General features: G+C 42.9%; 1 long non-coding RNA gene across 1 annotated transcript in view; it reads right to left on the bottom strand.

The window, feature by feature from the left end:
- The window catches only part of LOC134438413 (uncharacterized), a 48,092-nt gene extending 28,587 nt beyond the window's left edge, over positions 1-19,505 (bottom strand). The window contains exon 1 of the long non-coding RNA XR_010032576.1: positions 19,351-19,505. This is a non-coding gene — a long non-coding RNA (uncharacterized LOC134438413). The remainder of the gene's footprint in view (positions 1-19,350) is intronic.
- Between the last annotated feature and the right edge of the window lie 705 nt (positions 19,506-20,210).

The following is a 20,210-nucleotide window of genomic DNA, read 5'->3' as shown; positions in this document are numbered from 1 at the left end:
GCGTCTGTCTTGGCCTTGGAAAGGCAAACATTACTGGGGGGTAGACCAAAGAGAGCGATTAGAGGAGAAGGGTCTAGTCTTGTGGAAGGCCTCATAGATTAATCGAAATATGGACGACCAAAAGGGAAGCAACTTGGGGCACCACCAAAACATATGCATCAAAGTAGCCGGTGCCTGTCTACATTTATCACAGATGGGGTCAATCTCTGGTTTTATTTTGGAGAGCCTGACTTTAGTCCAGTAAACTCTGTGAGTGAACTTGAGCTGTATGAGATCATAGCGAGCGCAGGTGGATGAAGAGTGAATCTTTCTTAAAACTTCAACCCAGTCTTCATCATCATGGGTGTACCCCAAATCTGCCTCCCACTATTGTCGTAGAGTTGTATCGTCAGAGGACGTAGAACCTATAATTGAGACGTATATACGGGAAACTGTGCCTTTATTGCAGGGATTTGTTTTCAGTATGCAATCTAACAAAGTTTCATTTGGAAGGGAAGGGAAGTCAACAAAGTTTTTCCTGGTAAAGTCTCGAATCTGAAAGTACCTGAAAAGGTTGGATTTGGGAAGATGAAAAGTCAAGGACAGCTGGTTGAAAGAGGCAAATGTGTTGTCTATGTATAGGTCCTTAAATATGGAAATACCTTTCTTTCGCCACACTCCAAATGCATTATCGCAAAGTGAAGGGGGGAAGAATGGGTTGTTGTTACAGGGAGACAGGAGTTAATGTTTTTTTAACAATACATTTTTGTATTGCAACTCTAATCATGATGAGGACACAGTGAGTGGAGACCAATGGTGCTGCACTGCTTGCTGTATGAAACAAATGTGCTTCGCCTACTGTAACAATGTTTTCATCATATAGCTGACTGTAGGGCCGACGACAAAAGGATTACATTTTTGGTAAAATAAGACTACAAATAAATGCAGTAGCTTTGCCTACACACATTCAATGTATCTCATCCCAGCTCAGCTCAGACCAGCAAAGCAGAGGACAGCCCTGGACGCATAACTTTAAGTTGCTCACAAATAACACTTTTTTAAAATCATTATCACACACACGCACACGCACACACACACACGCACACACACACACACACAGAGACATACTTGCACACGCACACGCACATGCACACACACACATCCACACACACACATCCACACACACACACACACGCACACACACACACACACACACACACACACACACACACACACACACACACACACACACACACACACACACACACACACACAATAAAAAAGCTGTTCTCAGTGAAAGATGCATTTATCTTAACTATTCCCAAAGTACCGAGTCAACGTCAGTGCACACTGGACATCATTTATCCAGCAGGCCCGAAGGGTTCTCCTCAGAGGCTACGCCTTTATGCAGCCCTGTGCTGCTGGATTTTACAAGTCGATCTCCCTCATTGCCAATTCATCCTACTGCAAATGTGGAGGTGGGAGAGGAAGAAATGTAAACTGCCCGGCATATAAACACGCTTTTACTGCTGCGCAAAGAATGTGTTCTCTGCTAATTTGTCTTTCATGTATTGACATGTGAGAAGACGACTACTCGTAATCGGAGGAGTAAGTGGCTGACATATTTATTTTCAGTGTTTACCATGCAGAACGTCACTCATCAGACCTCTAATCTGTATTTCTACACATTTCCAGTCTACGTTTTCAGAATAAATTTACCACTTATCACAAAGAATAATATTACTCCAAGCACCAATTGCTGCAAGCAGTGAACACCTTGTGATGTGATAAATCAGTGAAGGAAAACGTGTTTTTAAAATATGGAAGTTATGAAAGAAAGTGCTGTACCTTCCGCCCCGTCTTTCACCACCAGTATATCAGACGATTACATGTGCTGAACAGACTCATGGCTGCAGCAGGGCCTCATGAGATCTAGATTTGGGGATATTCACATACCGTCAGGGCAGGGGATGTCCTAGGGGCAAGCCGACCGGGCAGTTACCCAGGGTGGCACCCGACAGGGGTCAGCACCACTGTGAAACCCTGCCCACACAGTGAAGCCCCGCCCCAAATGGCATCACGGAAATTGCTATAAACATGTTAAAATAGTTATAAACATGAAAAATCATTTAAAAGGGGTTATTTCTACACTATTACCTCATTGTTGAAATAATACAATTACTGCTAGTGTTTTTGTCAGTTATTACATTCCCCGGGAGTGTGGTCATCGTGAAAGGGACGGGGCGTCGGAGGGGGACTTGCCCAGGGCAAAACTCATTGCAGGACCGTCACTGCATACTGTACTGTACAGTCACTATGGAGTACCACAGCCTATAATTGGGGTGACCTACTCTGGGACAAAACAAGTCAATACATTCTTTTTTTACTGACAACATACAGAGATATTCAAAGTACTTTCCAGGGATGTCCCAGCTTCTTATAAGAGAGGTGAAAAAAGTCGTTTGGAGAGCAAATTACACTTTTTGGCCGAGCTCCAAACCACACAGAGCGGAGAAGCAATTCAATTAAACAATGCAGCAGCTCCACCACACACCAGCCTTTGTCTGCATTCACTGAAGTATTTTGTAATAACACAGCATAATAGAATCAATTACGACAACTATCTGAAAAAAGGCTTTTATCTCTTATTACGCGTCCCTGGTTATGCCATGGCTTTATGATAGATGAACAGCACCATAGATTTTTTTTATTCTCGAGAGGCTAAACTGGTGTGTCAGGGAAGGTCTTTATGTTAATGTTATATTTCATGGTGTGGATGTCTAGTTTGAAAACAGGCGGGATATTAATGATGCCACCGTGCATGTTTCCATGTGCATTATTTCTGTGTATCTGTGAACTGCCACAGTATTTATGACAAGAAATACAGACACATCACCGTGTCTGTGTGTGTTCAACAGCTTCAAGACCCCTGTTGTCAGACTGGCCAGGACACTTCTTTTCCATGGACGGCACAGCAGATATAATATTTCCAATTATCACATGCCACTCAAAATTGGTGCTCGGCACAGCGGAGGCCAACACAGCTCCGGGAGGCTCCTTTTTTATCCCCCGCTGGGTTTGCCCTGCAATCCAAACACATTACCCTTTCACCTCATGCATTTCCAACACGGACATGCCGAAAACTCCAAACACTCTTGTGCAAGTCTGGCTGGCTGCGCTCACAGACTCCCATGGCAGTCACAACTGCCATAGAAACATGAGGATAACTCCAAGTGGCACTGGTCGGGAAAAGTGGGTTTTTTTCCTTATGTTTTTTCTCACAACTCAGAAAGGGGGAAAGCTATTTTTCCTTAAATGATTAGATCGTTTTTTTCTAAACCCTAGGGCCTTCCCCTTCAAGTACAGAAAACAAACTTAAAGGGTTAGAGTGGAGCAAGATGAATGAGAATCTGACAGAGAGGGGGGGAGGGGTCTGATTTAGCTTCTTTTTTTTTTAAATCAAGGCAGGTCAGGATGACTGTGGCACTAAGAAGAGGGAAGTGCCCGTATCTCATGTCATTGCATCTCATCTCTTCATGCTGTATAGTGTTATCTATTCTCTTCTCCTTTGTTTGTATATTGAACCATGTTGCTTAACCCCTTTGTGCAGAGCCTATGTTATAACCTTACTATCATCAAACTTGTAATGACCAAGTCTTAATATGTTGTAATAGTGTAGTGCACCTAAGAGACATAACACTGACACTTTCATTCCAGATGGGGGCACCGCTTGACCTCAAGGCCTGTGGCTCCTATAAGAGGGGTCATGTGGGGGGTCACGGGGGCGAGACCTTCTGAGGTCAAAGGTCAATGAGGCTAACGCGAGTTGCCCATGAGCGTTGCTAAGTCTTTGGATACGGTCTCTTTCTGGAACTCTTTCTGGAACAAGCACAAGGTACAGTGGACTTTGTCAGAATTCCGAAGGTGCACCGGGGTTTTTACCCTGTCTTTGAACGTGTGAGGAGAGCCCCAGAGGAAAGGGGAAAAGCCGTCTGCGCTGGCCCTCTCTGGAATGGACGCTGGGAGCCAGGATGCTACGTTGGGTGAGGTAAAGCGGCACCCCTCAACACGCATCCATCAATTAGTTTCCATACATGCTGCCGAACACATTAATGCACACATGATATGTTAGGATTTAGAGGGGGGTATCCTTCATTCCTAATACTGTGATTTAAGGCTCCCGATAATGTCATAGCAATGTTGTTATGATATACTTGAGCCATTTTAGCAATGATTGAATGTGGCACATCTGCACAAAGAGGATGCACTGCACTCCCTTTCCATTGTTTTGTTTCTTGACAAGTTTCCACACTTTATATTATTAATTTGCACTTCTGTGGCCTTGACATCGAAGATTGTTTAATTGTACAGTAACCTGCAGAAGTATTACAATGAAATGCATTAGGTTTTGGAGACTTATAGTCTTCCAGAAAGCCCCTACTGTTCTGTAAGACTACCTCCCAATTAAGACCACATAGCCCCTTCCTCTAAAGAATCCCGTGAGGATCTCCATCCATTGATACAACTGAAAATATTTTGGGATTTCACGGGTCACTTGGGCACCGACACTCCCGCTGCTTTCCACACTCACATCAAGCTGGCACCTCTTAAGCACTCACACACACACTCTACCCTGGACAACACATCTCACACGCACTCCCCTGGACGACACAACGTCTGGTACCCAACTCCCTTGTCAAACAACAACAAAAGGGCAGCGGTAACCACAACAGTTTTACAGAAACCAGCCCTGTGTTTTAAGGACTTGGAGACATGGAGACTTGGAGACTGAGCCCTGGGCTCTACTGTACCACCTCCTACCTTCCCCCAGCCTCCAAACATATACACACACACCACAACACACACACACACAGACACACACTCATGCCTACATACCCACAAATATTCTGGTCACCCAGTAGTCTGCCTTTGTTGCTGAGCCTTAGCAACAAGCCACTGGGCGTCTGGAGAGCAGAGAGGAGTGTTGGTGAGAATAAAAAGGTGCTGTCACCAGCTGACAGTGCCACCAGTCTCTCTCTAGCAACCGCTTCAAGGTAACATGAGCCGCTTTCCCTTTGTTGGTTATGCCCTCCTGCCTTTGCACTCTGCTGCTGATGAATTCATCCGGCATAAACTTCCCACACAGGGTAACCCCTGGCTGGCAGTATCATTCATCCTGTTTGACTGAATTAAGAATACTCCCTTGGACAATTGATGGTTGCTTATTCTTTCAGATGCAGCCAGTGAAAAGCATGGGTTTCATCCTTTATGTCAACAGTAGCTTTGTTTCTCATAATAACATAATGTAGCCTACTACAGTCTGGACATTCAATGGTGTAGGTACAATTCCTGCCACTTCTCTACGCAGAGAAACTCATGACAAAGTTATGAGAATCATGTGACTCAAACTGATGATGATTGAGACGAAGGTCATCAATAATCATTAGTAAAAGAGTTACTTCCCCTCTGATCACCAAATGGCTGGCCCAGGGTCCCTGCCATGTTGTTCTCAGTCCTCCTCCTTTAGGAGGCCTCTGTGACTAAAGCCCCACTCACAATCACCTGGGCCACACGTGAAGTGTTTCCCCAGGGACCATTGTTCCTCACTCTAGTTTTGACTGCGGGACAGACAAGACACATAGAGCAACTTGCGCAACATTTGGACAAAGTATTGTTTGATATTTGGCCGAATAACAAACATAGACTGCTGAGTTTATCTTACACACACTGTAAGCTTAAAACACCTTTGCAAAGAATTCCTCACGTCAAGTCTTAGATCTTGCCTGGTCATATCTAAAGACTTTTATCCGGACCCTGTGGGCTAAGGCGAGCTCACCGCGAGAAAGGCCACGCACGCCTCCGTGGAACAAACTTCTCGCATTTGCAAGGCTAACCATTTGTTTACACAGACACGCATAGCCACTAGAGTTCCATCTCTCTTTCCCTTCTCTCTCTATCTCTCTCCCTCTCTCTCGTTCTTTCACTCTCTCCCTTTCGAAATACTTGATTCTCAGAACCCTCCGAGCATTTCGGTACTCTTTTATACACTTTGAGTGCATAATCTGTAGTAAACCATTCTCTGAATAGCCAACTCTGCTCGGAGCGCTCTGCAAGTTAGCCATTAGCCAAGTTGGGCTTGCAGCGTTTACACAAGCACGCTGAAACCCCACTTCCTGTAGTTTTACAACTCGTAATGGCTGCATAGACGGCAACGTCTCCCACTTGCTATTTCTTTTATTTCGTTTTCTTTCTCTCCCTGTTCTACTCGGACTTGTTATCGTTAATTCCAGAACCCTTTGATACATTCGCGCGTCCACTACGGGACTTGAAGCGCCTGAAACCACACGGTTTACTTGCTACATAGCTGCTAGCTATCCCTATACTCATGAACGGCGTGACGTTTTTCATGCAAGTCAATTGATGATGTTGGGGTGTAATAAACGAAAGATACAGACATGTAGACTAGCGTTGTTCACGCGCAACATGCCGAAAACGTGTGTTGCTGGCTGTTCAAATAATATAGCCAAAAAGCCATGGCTGAAGCATGGACTGTGTTCATTTAGGCAAGCCGATGTAGCATGTAAGTCAATGAGACATTTGGTTTGTTTTCACCCATAAAGGGGCGTAACGCAAATTTAAGAGCAAATTACCCGGATGGCCGTTCATGAGTATCGTTCACGGTTCTGATGCTAACGTTAACCTAGCCGAGAGGACGCCATTGTTGCCCAGCAACCGACACATACACAGTAATCAGTGCGATTTCCTCCCACTGACTACTACTCTCTCATCCCCTTTCATTTCTCTCCCCATTCCACTCGGAATTGTGTGCATTTATTACAGAAACCTAGACATTGTTGTGGACCCTTTGGGCCCTGCCTAGTCGACATTAGGCCTTTGCTAAGCAGCTACTTATCAGTAGCCTTTCCATTGTCTATGCTTTCTGTAGCTAATGCTAGCTTAGCCAACCACACACACGTGGTAGCCTATAGCAACCAGACCCCTGCTACACACACACACACACACAGAGGCTGAAAGCCTGTTCCCCTCTTCTTTCTTTTCCCCTTTTTTTATTTCTTTCTTGTTTTATATTATTGTGCCTTATTATTGTTATTATTCCATTTAACCGACTTTGAATGTAATGCATTTTATTAGTTATCCTAGTAGTTAATAAAAGTAAATCATTTGATTGCATTTTGTTGTCCTTGTTACTTTGTACACCCAACCAACCTACTATTAGAACTTTGCCTTCAGATCAACCTTTGTGCTTGTGTAGGGTAGACTGAGTACAGTTGAGTACAGGGTACAGTTGAGACAAACCAAATATCTCTGGATAACAACGTAACTCTGATCTAATTTTTGCTGTGGACATGCGCATCGATGTCCTCTTAGATCATGGGAAATTTGAAACCAGCACAGAACGCAGATCCAAAGATATTGGGAAAATGCTGTTTTCGACAGGTCAGATTTACTTCACCAGGGTCCTTCAACATTGAATATCTAATGACCAGTAGTTATCCTCTTGATATAAGTTACATGATTGCAAGCCATGATATGTGCTCTAAAAGCAGACATATTTCCTGACATCATAACAGTTAAAACCATTTTAAAATCTTTATCAATGTGTGATCTGGCAGGAAGGGGACAGTTTAGACGCTAGCCTGTAGTGCTAATTTCACAATGTAAAACCAATGTAAAGATGCTAACGGGTACAGTTGAGTAGGCTACAGTATTTTGCTATCGGCCATGCTATTAGCTCCCATGGCTATTACATCCCATTGATTAGAATGGTGTCTCAACTGTACTCTGCTATGTCTCAACTGTACCCCACCGTTTTTCAGCTAGGGTACAGTTTGGACAAAAGTGCACCTTTTTTGTTTGATTAATTACATAAACATTAAACATCCTAGAGATATAATTCCTTGATTATATATTTGCCCACATCCTGAAAATATGCTCTGGCCAAAACAACTTTATTTTTAGGACCTTTTAATAGTCTAATTTCTGCGTGGAAGGGGACAAAAATAAAAGTGTACCCAACTGTACTCAGTCTACCCTACCCCAGCTGATCACAGAGAATAGGTCTCATTGTTCACTGTGCCCCGCTGAGTAACCCCAGTACAAAACTTATTATTAATTCTGTGTTTAGCAATTTATTGTTGAATATTGTGATTGATAATCCAAGGATTTTATGAGACGGTCCTTAACCAAGGATTTTATGAGACGGTCCTTAAATTACATTTTAATTTATTTATTTATTAATTGTAATTAATTCATAATTAATTAAATTTCTAAAGAAGATTTTTACTTTTAATTCCTGGTATAGCTGCATGAGGAGTGAATCCACATTAACGTAACTTCAATTATACTACTAGTGCGGTCCGTGTGAGAATTCCGATTCTTACGCGACTGTCCCTACAATGGGGATAGAGATGTTAACGCTCAGCATGGATCAGTACAGTACATGGGAAATGAGCGGTCTCCACAATACAAAACACATGACACCCAATTACACATGTGACCGGCTTGCCATCACTGAATCCAGACAGCAATTGTAGATTGCAGGTGTGTTACAACCCAAAACGTAATAACTGCCAATAACGTAATAACTGCTAATAAAGTAATAATTTGGGCCCATTTAAAACGTAATAAAGCCAATAACGTAATAACTTGCCAATAACATAATAACACTTCCATACTGATAATGTAATCACATTCTGCCAATAACGTAATAAGGTATTACTTTATTGGACTTACACAAAAAAAGCTTACGTTATTGGCAGTTATTACGTTTTGGGTTATAACAAGGTGTCAAGCAGGACCAAACACAATGAATACAGTCCAATAAGAATTGCAGCAAAATTAATTTCATGTACGATTTGATTAATCCCACATGTCATCACGAAAGTGTCAACACATTGTGCTTATCAACAAGTTTTAATTAACACATCTGCTTGGCTTTTCCACGACATGGCAACACAAGCCCATTAAATACAAGTATATTGTCGTAATAATCTTTTTAATATGCCTTTCAACTACACTGCTCTAATACAGGTGCTGGTCAACGAATTAGAATAATTTGAAATAGTACAATTATTAAATTCTTTGAATGCATTTTTTTGTGCAGAAAGCAAATCAGGTGTTCACCGCACCTGTCCTACTCGTTAGACTAATCACAGAACTCGTTACCTGTAAAAAATTTGCTCAGCTGAGCTTTCCAAAAGGCCCATTTAGGCCATTTAACTGTGACACTGTTGTTTTATTGAATTAGAATAATGGAGAAACCGTTTCATTGAATTAGAATAAATGCTCGAATTTTTGTTTTCTGTGAAGAGTGTTCACTGTGCAGTATAAAGTCAGGGTTGAGTAGAATTTCTAAGTTGTAAAATCAATCATGGGTAAGCAGCGCGACCTCTCAACCGGAATAGTTCTGTGATTAGTCTAACGAGTAGGACAGGTGCGGTGAACACCTGATTTGCTTTCTGCACAAAAAATGCATTCAAAGAATTTAATGATTGCACTATTTCAAATTATTCTAATTCGTTGACCAGCACCTGTATAGCCTACTTCCAAGAGGAAAATCAATATCCAATTACAACAACAAAATACCCAATTCTTACAATTACACTTCATTCTCAACCGACTTTGCCTTCATGGATAAAGTTGATGACCATTTTCATTTTCATTTTCATTTCATTTATCCTTTATTTATTCCATTGAGACAAGAGTCTCTTCTGCCAGGGAATCCTGGTCAAAATGGCAGAATACATATAGTTACAGACACAGACAAACACATAGACAAAAAGGAAAATAAATGTACAAAAAACACATTAAGAAGAATAAGTTTACATAAAACGTATTATGAGATAAAGAGTAGCTATGTGCTGCATAGTCAGAAACAATGACACTCCTCTGTGTAAACTGTATTAATCTCCCTCTCAAAAGTCTCTAATGAGGGCGGAGAGTCCATACATAATGTCTTCTGCAACTCATTCCATAGGTATGGGGCATAAAAAGAAAAGCCTGTTTTCCCTAATTCAGTGCGAGGAGTACAAGACTGTAGTACTAACTTGACTGAGGAACGTGTGCCATAAGATAAAGTACAAAAAGTCAATAAATTACAGATATAATAGGGAAGTTTGCCCAACAGTGCCTTTACAATAAAAAGTAGGGCCTAACATATGCAATTTACGCCTTAAATACAAGGATGGCCATTGAACTTTAGAGTACAGATCACAATGGTGGGTTCTTGAGGGGGCACCTGTTACAAATCGCAATGCAGAATGATAAACTGCATACACCTTCTTGAGGAGACATATAGGCCGCATGCATATAAATAATCCAACACAGAGAAAAGTACTTTGAACCAGCCTTTTTCTTGCTAAAAATGAAAAACATTTTTTCAAACGAAAATAAAAACCAACCTTAGGTCTTAGCTTTCTTAAAAGATTACGAATGTGTTTGCACAGTGTTTTGACCCACCTTGGCCTGTCATTGAACTTCAGGGCTTTGTGATTTACAATGCAGCTGTCTAAGGCCAATATACTACACTCTCCTGTGGTTTAGAAGACCTCCAAGGACTCTTCTTCTTTGTTAAAAATCTTTTAATTAAACTGAGCTAGTTTTAGTTCATTGTAGAACACGTTAAAATTGCCAAATTGTCACCGTCAACATGCTTCAGCCAGCAATGGCTACATCTGGACTTAAAAAAACTTTAAAAGTTCAAAAAGTTTGATTAAACTTTAATTTTTAAAAAAAAACAAAGAAAAGTGCTTTGGATGTCTTCTAAACATTGTTCGAAGATGCATTAACCAGAGCTCATTCGCACCACTTAAAAGAATGACAAAGCAAGAAGCCACGGCATGATATTCTCAGGTTGAATTTTGATTGAGTCGGCTCTATCTTGTGTTTTAAACATCAAGCTATTTGTCATTCAAAGAAATCATATACGTATTTGGATGACTTAACAAAAAAGACAAATAGCCACGCCATCTGTGTCCTGTATACACTATGCCGGGGATGAGAATAATGTGAGTGCTAATCATTTGCCAGTTAGACATACAAACAGACATTTCTCATGGACCTTGAGAATCAAAATACATTGGTTTAATGGACGTGTGAAATAACAAACACGATGATGCCCCTGATCCAATATGCTTTGCTTTTTCAAACCATCGAGCCGTTGTGTCACACTCCAATCCACCGCCAATTCCTCCACCCATCCGCCCACTCGCACCCCCCTCCGCTTGCTGATAACAGCAGTCGGTGACATCTGGATGATTCCGTGTAGAAAGCTGCTGCTCGGCTTGAGTTATTTCAGAAATGTTCCCTGGAAAGGCTCCGACGTCACAAACAGCTCTTCAGCAAACAGAGCCAGGCCTTGTCCTGTGATTCAGCTTGCCTGCGATCTCAAAACATCAGCAGATGCAGATGCTGCTGCTGCGCTCGTTTGGCACTGTAAATGTGTTTTTCGGAGGGAGACGAGAGAGTGACATCCACCTCTAACAAGTCCCAGGCACTTCATATATCCCCAGCTCTGCTCCCTTCAGATATGTCCATATTGGCCTGATTTATGTGCACTATAAACATGTAGGAATAAATGCATGTTCGTGCTGACAGATCAGCCAATGTATGGGGTATTGCACAATGCGGACACACACTGGGGACATCAAATGAAAGTATATGAGCAGTGCCATTGAGGACAGAACAAATCAGCACTAAGTCTGATGTTTAACTCTAATGTCATTCTCTTGTCAGTTCTTTTTTGGACACGACCTTGGCAGATAGCAGAGGCATGACAAAAATAAAGGACCCAAGGAACAGTCTGCTAATGCATTTATTGAAGGTTTATCCATTTGAACTGCACTACTTGGTCAACTGAGAGAATGAAAGGACAAGCTCACAAGAGACCAAGAAAGCCAAAACATAGAGGAGGCACTGTTCACTTGCCAGACTCCAAAGGCACACGGCAACCTTCAATCCTCCGTTTCTCCTCTCCATTTGTTCAGCTCGCTTTGCCTATAATGCATACAGATGTGTGTAAGGCAGCTACAGTAATAAATCTTCCACTACCAACAAAGAAGAAGCGAAAATGAGGTTTAAATTAATAGAAAGTAACTTACTGACAGGAAGAAGAAGAAGAAGAAGAAGAAGAAGAAGAAGAAGAAGAAGAAGAAGAAGAAGAAGAAAAAGAAGAGGAAGAGGAAGAAAGAGGAGGAGACGAAGAAGATGAAGAACAAGAAGAAGAAGAATGAATGAATGAATGAAACTTTATTGTCATTGTACAGGTACAACGAAATTGGTAAAGTGCAGATGCTCACGGTGCTTAAAAATCAACAAAGAACCTATATATATAGGCTACTGTATAAAAAATAAATAAGATTTTAAAAAGTCAGCTGTGCAAAATTAAGTGTGTAGATTGCTTTTGGATAAAAACTGTCTTTTAGCCTGTTTGTTTTTGTACCCAGAGCCCTGTAACGCCTGCCTGATGGCAGCAGCTCAAACAGTTTATGTCCAGTATGGTAGGGGTCTCTGATGATTTGCTTGGCTTTCTTTAGACAGCGACAGGAGAACAACTCCTCTAAAGAGGGCAGGGGACAGCTGGTGATCTTCTGAGCTGTGCTGACCACTCTCTGAAGAGCTCTTCTGTCCGCTGCTGTGCAGCTGGAATACCACACACATAAACAGTATGTTAGGATGCTCTCTATGGAGCTCCGGTAGAAGGCCACCAGTAGACTTTGGGGTAGATGGTTAGCCCTTAAGACCCTAAGGAAGTACAGTCTCTGTTGTGCCTTCTTGATGGTGGCAGTGGTGTTGGTGTTCCAAGTAAGGTCGTCCCTCAGATGCACGCCCAGGAAGCGGAAATCAGAGACCCTCTCCACACAGGCCCCATCGATGACCAGCGGTTGAATGTTAGCCTTTGTCCTCCTGTAGTCCACTATCAACTCCTTTGTTTTTGAGATGTTTAGGAACAGGTTGTTCTCCTTGCACCAGACCGATAGACGCTGCACCTCTTCCCTGTATGCAGTTTCGTCTCCCTTGGAGAAGAAGAAGAAGAAGAAGAATTTAACGGTAAAACTCTACACCCAGAAAGGGTTATCAAACCATCCCTATGCCCACCACTATATCAGTTCATGCCACCACCAACACTTACACCACCATCACTGCCTCCTCCACCCCCAAAAAGAAGCCTGATGGTTGGGCACAGCAGTAGCCTGTGACAGGGTTTGGAGAGGAGTTTCTCAGCCTCGAGCTCTGACTGTGTCACAGAGGTGCTGTCACAGCGTGTCACAGAGGTGCTGTCACACCACAGCAAGGGCTCCTGCATGAGAAGAGCAGGAGGAGGAGGAGGAGTGGAACCTGGGAGCTGCGGGTGACTCCTTAATTCCCATCCCTCCCCGCTGATATGCTCCTTTGAGATCACAAGTGATGAAGCTCATCAGGATTGAAGCAGGAGCACTGACTAGTCATTATTGTCATGACTTCATACTCAGGAGGAGAGAATAATGTAACTGAATACATCTAATGGGAAAGGAGGAGGAGACAGAGAAGTAAGTGTGAGTGTGTGTGTGTGTGTGTGTGTGTGTGTGTGTGTGTGTGTGTGTGTGTGTGTGTGTGTGTGTGTGTGTGTGTGTGTGTGTGTGTGTGTGTGTGTGTGTGTGTGTGTGTGTGTGTGTGTGTGTGTGTGTGTGTGTGTGTGTGCGTGTTTAGTCAAGGATTCACAAGACTGGCAGTTGCAGTCTAAACATTCCAGAATCTGCCCATGTAGAACAGAATTAAAACTCGAAAGAAATCAAAAGCTATACTATCAACTTATTTCCTTGAAGATTTGCTTGAATATGCACAAACCATAAAATGACTTGACGGAGTGCGTTTGACTCCACTAAGACAGTTTGCTTACGAAAAGTCCCCGCAGTAATTTTCCAGCCATGTGACTGAAAATGAGTTTCAGCACTATTTTGTTTAACTGAAACTCAAATTAAATGTCGACAACCATGTATAACAATAGATTAATGTACGCACTCAAACACAAGTAGATACAAAATGTGTCCACCAGTCTTTCTGTTGCAATGGAAATCTAATAGTACAGTGCAATTTTCAGAGTTGATTCAACACAATGTTTCAGATGTACTTAGTCCTGCTCTGTAAGTGCTGAATTCACACAGGCACATTTTTGGTGCACTTATTTTAGGATTGTACCATGGTATAAATGTTATTTTTACATACAGTAAAAGTACAACAGTGCGTAGTCAACAGTCACAGTCGTGGGAGAGAGTTCTCTTTTTTCACAGGCCTGCGTAGTGTTTGGGGTCCTGTGCAGATTGCAGTGTCTTCTCCCTCCCACGACCACTGGTGATTTATACAGGGTCCCATTTGCCAAATAAAGGAGACGTAGGCGCACAGATGTGACGGCTCCTGTGCCAGAGTGTTTGCAGACGTGCTGCACAGCGAGGAACAAACAGTACCACCACCACCACGGAGGAGAGGAGTGGAGAGGAGAGGAGAGGAGGACAGGAGAGGAGAGGAGAGGAGGACAGGAGAGAGGGAAGCAAAGGGAGGGACGGGGAGAAGGAGAGAGGGAGCAAGGGAGAGAGAAGGAGGCCTAGTAACAGGCCAAACAAAACGGCTCCAGCAGCGTCTCCTGCTCCAGCGAATGGGGGACGAATGCAGATAAGTCATAGAGGCACTCAGAGGGAAGAGAGGAAGAGAGACAAGAGAAACAAGAGAGATCAGGGAGAAAAATAAAAGGTCAGTGTGTGACTCGAAGGTGATCAGAAAACAAGAAGCTCACCGGGCATGTACGTGCCAGTATGGCGTTCAAAAAGCAACCCCAGCCAAGCTTCCCTCCCCCAATGTTGCTACAAGCCCCCAGTCAGCTCCCATTAACTCTTGGTGGGGAGGGAAAAGGGCATGGATGAGAGGGTGGTGGTGAGGGGGATGGTGAGAAGACCAGGGGAAAAGGGAAGCAAGGGGGAAAGGGGAAAAAGCTCAACACAAATAAGCTTCTGGAGGAAGGGATCATTCATTCTAATTAAACTGCATTCCACTCTAAACGAAGACTGGGAGGAGGGCGATGGTGCTGGTCTGTGGATTTTGGAATGCTGGGAGGTACGTGGACCAAGGACTAAAAGACAGTGAGCCATCAGACCTGGATAAGCCAGACAGATATTCCAACTTCAGCTGGCCTGGGCATGGATTTTTAAGCACTTCTAACCTGATGAACTCCCCCAACAGTCGACTTCAAAGGAGCGCCCAGAGTCCCATCGTGCCAGCACCATTTATCAAAGTTGAGAAAGAGAGAGAGAGAGAGAGAAAGAGAGAAAGAGAGAGAGATCAGAGGAGAGCAGACGAAGACGAAAACGATGATGATGATGATGATGATGATGATGATGGTGATGGTGATGATGATGATGAATAGTGGTGATGAAGATTGAACAGAGAGAAGAGAGAAAAGAGAATTGAGGGGAAAGTGAAGAAGAAAGCAAGAAGAGGGAGAGGAAATGATTGGAAGGAGAAGAGAGAAGAAAGAAAAAAGAGTCCAGCTGCTGCAGGCCTCGCTTGCTTCCCACTCAAGAGGAGAGCAGAGCTGAAAGGTGCGCCTGAGGGACGCCAAACCCAGGCCAACTTCCTCCTACACTCCTACTGTACATGAACACACACACACACGCACGCACGCACGCACGCACGCACGCACGCACGCACGCACGCACGCACGCACGCACACACACACACACACACACACACACACAGAAGAAGAAAAAACAGAATCGAGGGAGCCTGAACAGCATCCAAAGGTGGATGAGTGGCCACATTCACAGGCAGGCAGCGACCAGGAGAGGAGGAAGAAGAAAAAAATGTCTCTGTCAAGCTTAAGAGGAACCTAAGAGGAACATATTTTAGTGTTGAAAGGGAATAAGACACTCAGCAGTGACAGCAGAAGTGAAGTGTATACAACAGTGACCCTGGTTGACATAACTGTGAAGTGAACTTCAAATAGGAGAACATGGAGGACAGACATACAAGGTGAAAACACACTCAAACAGGAAATATAAGCATACAAAAAACCCACTATCAAGCCCCCTGGCCTTAAAGAGTCAAAGTGAATGGTCCACTTTAGTTGTATACACAAAAGCTGACGGGTAATAATAACCTTGAGCAGCTTTTAAAGAGATAGCAGGGGTGGTGATGGTTCTGCTCTTGGGATGAACCCTGGGTTTGAGCTGGCTCTTTAGCTAGAAAAATGACATAGCTGTGGTCCAACTTGGTGAGGTGGAAACTCCCCAAACAGCAGAAAATCATCAGTGGAGACGTGTTGTTAATGCCCTGAACAGTTTCAGTCTAAACTGGCAGGAAGAGTGCCACATCTTATATCATCTCACAAGAAGTGAGGCTTGCTGGAAAATGTATTAAATCAACAGACAGATATGTATTTTGTGAATGTTAAAGCCTGTCTATTGTGCGCACACAGGGAATTGAATGTGTTTAAACTGCAATTATCCAAACCACTAGGTGCGCTACCCTGCCAAAAACAAATTTGTAAAGAAGGAAAATTAATATCGCTCCAGCTTGCATTTATTGTGTGTGTTTGTCTGAACTATTTCACCTCTATTTCTCCACAGCTGGAAATTAATATTAGCAATTTCAGTGGCTGAGTAAGTTTATGGCACAGCAACAATGATACATATCCTACATACTTGCCAGTGGCATGCATTGTGTGTGTGTGTGTGTGTGTGTGTGTGTGTGTGTGTGTGTGTGTGTGTGTGTGTGTGTGTGTGTGTGTGTGTGTGTGTGTGTGTGTGTGTGTGTGTGTGTGTGTGTGTGTGTGTGTGTGTGTGTGTGTGTGTGTGTGTGTGTGTGTGTGTGTGTGTGTGTGTGTGTGTGTGCGTTTGTGCGTGTCTGTGTGTCTTCATGTTGAAGTTGAGCTATAAAACCTATGCTTACTAATATGATAATGCTGTGTTGATGTCCATGTACTTACAGCATGATGATGGGCCTGCACCCCTGACTTTTGCTAACATGTATCTATTCAAGAGACTATCATCCTAAAGCAAATCTGGTTTGAATCCTTTGCAGAGCACTTGTAGGGTAGTATAGAGTTGTAGGAGCTCTGGAACATTGTTTCTCCCTTTCTCTCTGTCTCTCTGTCACCTTCCCTCTCCCTCTCCCTATCTCTCTCTCTTTGTGAGTGTGTGTGTGTGTGTGTGTGTGTGTGTGTGTGTGTGTGTGTGTGTGTGTGTGTGTGTGTGTGTGTGTGTGTGTGTGTGTGTGTGTGTGTGTGTGTGTGTGTGTGTGTGTGTGTGTGTGTGTGTGTGTGTGTGTGTGTGTGTGTGTGTGTGTGTGTGTGTGTGTGTGTGATAATGCTGTCCATCTGAGTCCCATACTATGTGAGGCATGTGTAAATGTCCAGGAGGAAACAATAATCCAACTATACTCTTCTTCAGTGTCCTGCTGCTAAATAAGTGTCTGTATACTCAGGTGAGGTTTTAGAACCATCTCCAAGGACACATCATAATGACATCACAGACCAATGACCCTAATGGAATAGAGTGGCACACATCACAGACAAGTGACCCTATTGGAATAGATTGGCAGATTAACATGTATCTGTTCAATAGAGTATCATCCTAAGGTGAATCTGGTTTGAATCCTTTGCAGAGCTTATACCACTTGTAGGGTATTATAAAGTTGTAGGAGCTCTGGAACATTGCTTCTCTCTGTCTCTGTCTGTCTGTGTGTGTGTGTGTGTGTGTGTGTGTGTGTGTGTGTGTGTGTGTGTGTGTGTGTGTGTGTGTGTGTGTGTGTGTGTGTGTGTGTGTGTGTGTGTGTGTGTGTGTGTGTGTGTTCTGTCCTTATCTGAGTGTTAGCACAGCAGTGGAGCGTACACAGACTTGACAGGCAGCTAAACTCGTCTTTCTTCCAAAACGTAGTATTTATTTGGTCGAAAACAACGTGTGAAACTGAGAACAAAAACAATCAAAAACACTTATTAGGCGTCTGCCTAAACCATTAGGGCACTACAACAACAACAATCAACAATTGTGCTAGCAAGCCATCTACACGAGAAAATAAATGAAGCATTACTTTATACTACTTCAGCACGCTACAAATAGAATAAACACATAAGACTTATCCACGCTATCTTAAAACTATAATATCAAGCGATGACAAAATAACAGGATTAACGGTACACGTTATAAATATAGGACGAAAGTCAGCATCATAACGGTAAAGCTGAATGAGGTTACGATAACCCACAGAAAAGTGCTGGTAAGTTAACGATGACACAATCAATAAGAACAGGTAAGCATGTATTATAATAATATAAACACTTACAGACATTGCTGCCTTAGAGCGGACATAAGTGTACTCCGGTACAGCGTGAAATTAAGTTATTATCTTCGACATAGGCTACATTTGTGTTGTTTCTTCACTACGTTTCCATTCATCCGCAAGCGTTTACAACTGCTGCCATAGAAACGGGCACACGCAACCAGGACCTCGCGTCAAAATAAGAGCACAAACATGAAACTGCATTAAGCACCCCGACATACCAGCAAATATACCAACAAACATTCAACTTACAACTTAAGCTTCACTTTTCATCAGTTTAAAACTGGGGGCAGAACAGTGTGTGTGTGTGTGTGTGTGTGTGTGTGTGTGTGTGTGTGTGTGTGTGTGTGTGTGTGTGTGTGTGTGTGTGTGTGTGTGTGTGTGTGTGTGTGTGTGTGTGTGTGTGTGTGTGTGTGTGTGTGTGTCTGTGTGTGTGTGTGCGTGTGTGTTTATCTTCATGTTGAAGTTGAGCAATAAAACCTATACTTACTGATATGATAATTCTGTGTTGATGTTCATGTATTTACCGCATTATGATTGGCCTGCACCCCTGATTTTCGCTGTTCATCTGAGTCCCATACTATATGAGGAGTGTAAATGTCCAGGAGGACACAATAATCCAACTCTTCACTGTCCTGCTTCTAAATGAGTGTCTGTATACTCAGGTGAGGTTTTAGAATCATCTCCAAGGACACATCATAATGACATCACAAACCAGTGACCCTAATGGAATAGAGTGGCACACATCACAGACAAGTGACCAGAGTGGCAGACTAACATGTTTCTGTTCAAGAGACTATCATCCTAAAGTGAATCTGGTTTGAATCCTTTGCATAGCTTATATTACTTGTAGGGTAGTATAAAGTTGTGAAGCTCTGGAACATTCTCTGTCTCTGTCTCTGTCTCTGTCTCTCTCTCTCTCTCTCTCTCTCTCTCTCTCTCTCTCTCTCTCTCTCTCTCTCTCTCTCTCTGTGTCTTGATGTTGAAGTTCAGCTATAAAACCTATGCTTACTGTAAGATAATGCTGTGTTGATGTTCATGTACAGCATGATGATTGGCCTGCACCCCTGACTTTTGCTGTCCGTCTGAGTCCCATACTATGTGAGGCGTGTGTAAATGTCCAGGAGGAAACAATAATCCAACTGTACTCTTCACTGTCCTGCTGCTAAATGAGTGTCTGTATACTCAGGTGAGGTTTTAGAACCATCTCCAAGGACACATCATAATGACATCACAGACCAGTGACCCTAATGGAATAGAGTGGCAGACATCACAGACAAGTGACCCTATTGGAATATAGTGACAGACTAACATGTATCTGTTCAAGAGACTATCATCCTAAGGTGAATCCAGTTTGAATCCTTTGCAGAGCTTATACCACTTGTAGGGTAGTATAAAGTTGTAGGAGCTCTGGAACATTGTTTCTACTTGTCTCTCTGTCTCCCTCTCTCTCTGTCTCCCTCTCTCTCTCTCTCTCTCTCTCTCTCTCTCTCTCTCTCTCTCTCTCTCTCTCTGTCTCCCTCTCTCTCTCTCTCTCTCTCTCTCTGTGTGTGGTTTAGTTGTGTACCGAGACAAGTGGACGGTTCTCTGTGTGAATGACTCTAAGAGACAAATAATTAGGAATACTTTTTTAAAACTTTTTTTGTGCCGAAAGGTCATGTGAGGTTGGTGAGAAGGCATTGCAACTGATGGCCATAGTCCACCCACCTCAGAAGTGTTGAACGCTTCTTTCATTCTTCAGAAATTATTCTGTTTTCATTGGACATTGGAGCAAAGACTTCAGGGCCAAATTTCATTTATTATTTTCCTCACATTGAAACCAATTACAATAGATTCTTTTTCCTGAGGTCAAACAAGGAAATTGAAAAGAATGCACATATTTCACATTGTACTATCTTTCTTTT

The sequence above is a fragment of the Engraulis encrasicolus genome, chromosome 22 (assembly GCF_034702125.1).
Source record: "Engraulis encrasicolus isolate BLACKSEA-1 chromosome 22, IST_EnEncr_1.0, whole genome shotgun sequence".
NCBI classification, from domain to species: domain Eukaryota; kingdom Metazoa; phylum Chordata; class Actinopteri; order Clupeiformes; family Engraulidae; genus Engraulis; species Engraulis encrasicolus.
This window is presented reverse-complemented; position numbering and strand designations above follow the sequence as displayed.